Consider the following 5,493-nt stretch of genomic DNA (forward strand, 5'->3'; position numbering starts at 1 on the left):
TGCCATTGTAGGGGGATATCCAGGCTTTCTCTGGGCCATTGCACTTCATGCACAGTCACCAACCCTCTGCCATTGGTGATTTGCATGCTGGTATCATGTAGGTGAACAAGAATCTATCCTGATGCTACCAATCGGCCCAGTGGTGGGAATCTTTGTTTTCTTGATATTGAACTTCAATCCATATTGAAGATTATTGTCCTTGACCTTCTATAGCAAGTGCTTTAGGTCCTCCTCAGTTTCAGCAAGTAGGGTTGTGTCATCTGCATAACGCAGTTTGTTGATGAGTCTTCCTCCAATCATGATGTCACATTTCTCCTCAGAGAGCCCAGCCTCTCAGATAATCTGGGAAAAGGTATCTGTTGAAAAGGTATAGAGATAAGACATCCCTGGCATACACCCTTTCCAATACCATGCAGTGTTTCCTTGCTCTGTTCTGATGACTGCCTCCTGGTCCAAGTATAGGTTTCGCATTAGAATAGAATGATCAAGTGTTCTGGGATTCCCATTCCTCTCAGAGTCAGCCACAGTTTGTTGTGATCCACATAGCCAAATGCCTTTGTGTAATCAATGAAGCATATGTAGACATTCCTCTGGTACTCCCTGCTTTCAGCCAAGATCCATCCATCTAACATTAGCTACAATATCCCTAGTACCATGACCCCTTCTAAAGCCATCCTGTACTTCTGGAAGTTCTCTGTTGATACGCTGTTCAGTTGTTTTTGGATAATCATCAGCAGAATCTTGCTTGCATATGATATTAATGATATTGTTTTGATAGTTTCCACACTCTGTCATTCACCTTTCTTTGGGATAGGAACAAATATAGATCTCTTCCAGTCAGTTGGCCAAGTGGTTGTTCTCCAGATTTCTTGGCACAACTTGGTGAACATATCTAGGGCAGCATCTGTTAGTTGAAATGTGTCAATTGGTATACCATCAATTCCTGGGGCCTTATATTTTGCCAATTCTTTCAAAGCAGCTTGAATGAAATTGTTCACAGCTTTAGCTTACTTGGCTCCACTATCAACTTTCTTGGCACCAGCAGCCAGGAAATTAAAAGACGTATTACGTTGGGAAAGTTGGCTGTTAGAGACCTCTACAAAGTACTGAAGAGCAACAGTGTCAGTCTGGAGACCAAGGTGCCCCTGATACAGGCCATAGTCTTTGCGACTATTTGCTATGCATCAGAAAGCTGGACAATGACTAGGGAGGATAGAAGGAGAATTGATGCCTTTGAGCTGTGATGTTGGAGAAGAGTATTGAATATATCATGGACTGCTAAGACAATGAACAGGTTCATTCTAGAGAGGGTTAAACCAGGGTGCTTTTTGGAGGCAAGGATTCTGAAGCTTTGTCTGACATACTTTAGACATGTTGCAAGGAGGAAGCAGTCCTTGGAGAGAGGGATGTCATCCTTGGGAGGGTGTAGGAACAGAGTAGGAGAGGAAGAATGAATTGATTCAGTGACTGGGATAATGGGAGTAGGTATGTCAGAGACATTGAGATCGGCACAGGATAGAGCAGGGTTTAGGGTTTTTGTACATAGGGTTGCTATTAGTTGCAGGTGACTCAATGGCACATAACAACAACATCATACTGTAAGTAGGGAGATTTGGTTGCCTAGTGGTAAGGAGTTGGCATTGCCAACCAAAGGCAGGCCATTCAAACCCACCAGATTTTCCATAAGAGAAAGATGGACAATCTCTTCCTTTGCAATTTGCAGCCTCAGAAAACCCAGTGGAGGGTGATCTATGAGTCAGTTCCAGCTCTTGGGCACATAGCAATGACATCATGCTGGTAGTGCAGTCTATATGGAGTTATAATCCAAAAGTGGCGCCTCTCAAATGGTTTGAATTTTACCAGTGACTCCTTGGGACAAAGATGGACAGCCTCCTGTGGTGCTGTTTATAGCCTCAGAAAACCTACTAGAGGGTCAGCTATGTGTTGATTCTACCCTGGCAGCAATGAGATAATGCTGAATAGGTTTCAGTGGGGCTTCCAGAGTAGGGAGAAAGATCTGGGGATCTCTATGTGAAAAATCAGCAGATCTATCAATAGAAACCCTATGGAGACAGCAGTCTGATCGGTTGCCATGAATAATGTTTTGAATTGGCAACAACTAACACCTACAAAAACCAACAAACTGTAACTAAGATTTTGCTTTTCATTTACTCAAAAGGATGTAGGCAGCAGGGTGTCAAAGCAGACCTTCTGAGGTTCCCTTAGCCATCCACTTCCTAAATGCCCCACTACCAGCCTGAAATTTTAATCCCACTACTATAAATAATATGTTTTCTTAGAAATTAATGTCCTAGTAATTAATGACTCCAGGAAAAGGCAGCATGCTGCTGACATAAATGTATATGGAGTGCATCACAAATGAATGCCCACAGAGTTTCCAACCTTATAAATCTTCATGGAAGCCGACTGCCCTATCTTTCTCCCATAGAATGACTGATGGGTTGGAACAGTCAATCTTCTAGTAATCTCGCAAATGCTTACCCATGGGACTTTACTGGTTTCCAAAGATGCTCCTTGGAATAATTTCAGAAGTTGGAAGTTGAGTGAGAATGAGAGGTGGAACAGGAACTCAAAACAAAAGTCAAGAGGTTTTTACACCCCTAGATGCAGATGTGTTTCAAAACTTTCTAACTGTAGGTGTACACGTTCCATGAACCACACACACACACACACACACACACACACACACACTGTATGATCAATGGAGTCTTCTTTGATAATCATGCTAGTCTGCTTTTCACAGTGCTTTGTTAGTAGATGATACATGAGGAAAGGTACTGAATCACTGTTACTAAATAAGGGTTTATGCTTAGATCATGGAAATAATTCTTAGCAGTATCTGTTTCTCGATGTCCCCTTTATCTAAGTTACAATCAGGATTTATCTGAAAGTTTCCGTACATTGTATATTAGGTCAAAGAAAAAAATTCTCTCCAATAGAGAATCACAGAAGGAAAACTCAAACCCATATCTGTCAAAAGCAGCTCTGTCCCCATGCTACAGCAGACCCACAACCCATCTACTGGTTGTATTATTTGTGAGTAATAAATATCTCCCCCCTTTTCCCACTTTTCCCATAAGGAGAGAGAGAGAGAGAGAGAGAGAGAGAGAGAGAGAGAGAGAGAGAGAATGAATTCTCTACAATGGTATTATAAGTAGAACATCCTCCTATCTCTTGTCTGACCATTAGATCAACAATGAATTGAAGACCTTTGCTACTTATATACACTTACTTACACGGCAGTTTGAGAAATGGGTTACAGAAATATTTAGAAATGATTCCTAAGATGTGGTTGGAATGGCTGGAATCCATAGGTGTGTCGGCACATCCTTGAACAAACATATCCAATAGCTATGCTGCACAAGTTGGCATTGAGTTGATTCTGACTCATGGCAATTGCATGTGTGTCAGAGTAGAGTTGAGGAGAAGAAGAATGGGAATTCTAGAGCACTTAATTATACCTAGACCAAGAAGCTTTTGTCCAAATGGAACGAGGGAGTGTTGTATGGTTTAAAATCAAGAAGGGTGTGTGCCGGTGTTGTTTCCTTTCTCTATACCTACTCAAATCTGTATGCTGACCAAAGCACTCATGAAGTTAGACTCTATGGAGAGAAATGTGGCCTCAGGATCAGAGGAAAACTCATCAAAACCAGTGCCATATAGATGATACAACCTTGCTTGCTGAGAGTGGGGCGGACTCAAAATACTTGTTGCAAAATAGTGAGGTTTACTGCTTTCAATATGGATTATGACTCAACACCAAGAAAATAAAGGTCCTCACCACTGGGCCAAAAGGCAATATCATGATATATGGAAAAAGATTGAAACTGTCAATGATTTCATTTTAGTTTAATCAACAATCAACACCTTTGGTAGCAATAGGCAGGAGATCAGAAGATGTATTGCATTGGACAAGTCCACTGTCAGGGACGTCTCCAAAATACTAAAGTAATGATTTCAGTTTGAATCTAAGGTGCACCTGATTCAAGCCATAGCTTTTTTCCCATCACTTGTTACACATCTGAAAGCGAATAAGGATGACAGAAGAAGAATTGATGCCTTAAAAATATTTTTTTTAATTGATGCTTTTGAGTTGTGGTATTGGAGAAGAGTTCTGAATAATCCATGGACTGTCAAAAAAACAGACAGATATATCTCGGGGAAAGTGCAGCCAGTGTGCTCCTTGGTAGCAAAGATATCTAGTGAAGCTTTGTCTTTCATGCTTTGAACACGTGTAAGAAAGGAAAGGCTATTCCATGGAAAAGGGCATCATGTTTGGAAAGGTGGAGGATCAGTGAAAGAGAAGAAGACCCTCTAATAAGATAAATTGACACAGTGATTGCAGCATTAGGTCCAAGTGTGTCAGAGATGATAAGGATAGCACAGGTTAGAATAGGGTTCAGGTCTGTTGTTCATAGGGTCATATTTGGCTCAATATCACTTAACAACGTAGCAACAAGTCTCCCAGATAAAGTTCCCAAAGACACTGTAGAAACATGGTTGATGAAGTTTTAAATGGCTTAGTACATATGGAATAAACAACATCCCTTGCGGTCCCATTTCATAGCAAATTTTCAGCTGGTTCTGCTTGTTTACACTCTGGCTTGGACAAGGGTTTCTCATCCGCCCCCATATACACATTTGGTGTACTAAGACGGCAGAAATCCTTGGTTGATGATGGGCTGGTGAGAGCCCATCTTCTCTAGGAATTTCTGAGTTCCTTTGCCACCACTATTGGTGTTCCTGCTCCCAGTCTGAAGCCTACAACCCCCGACTCCTTCTCAGCTTTGTTTGCACTTTTCCCGAGATAGATCTGTTTTTGTTTTCCCCTCTTATTCCCAGCAATGAACATACAATGTTTGAGAACAGAAAAACTCACTCTGCAAGCATGTGCCAAAATATTTTTCTTTTTCACTTGATTTGTGGTTTTGTGTTGTGTCTTCATCTCTGCTTTGCTGTGGACAGAGAGGGTAAAGTGTGTCATTGAGAGAGCAACTTAATGCTATGAGATATTGCAAAATAAATCAAGTAAGAAAGCCACAAAACTCATAAAGTAAAATCATAACATTTTACTGAATACAAAGTGATATTTGGACAAATAAAAAGACTTATTTTGTCCTTGTATGGGAGTTTAAATACCATTAAAAAATCAAACCCCCCAAAATGGTGATACATGTATGTGTAATACAGTAACTGTCAGTAGTACAACAGGGATTCTTGTTAAAGTTGTCATTAAAGAAATGCTTATTTAATAATAATAAATGTCCAAGAGTAGCACAGAAATTATGAAAAGGAGAAAAAATAATTGTTTAAAAGAATTCTCTATCTCACTATCAAGTTGAAACTGACTCACAGGCTACCCCTTCATCAAATTTTCAGAGGCTGCAAATCACACAGGAGGAGATTGCCCATCATATTTCCTTTTAGCAGCTGGTGGATTCAAACCATATGCCTTTGGGTTGGCAGCACAAC

Source organism: Elephantulus edwardii, unplaced genomic scaffold (genome assembly GCF_000299155.1).
Source record: "Elephantulus edwardii isolate Elephantulus edwardi_28Jun2011 unplaced genomic scaffold, EleEdw1.0 scaffold00369, whole genome shotgun sequence".
Taxonomy (NCBI): domain Eukaryota; kingdom Metazoa; phylum Chordata; class Mammalia; order Macroscelidea; family Macroscelididae; genus Elephantulus; species Elephantulus edwardii.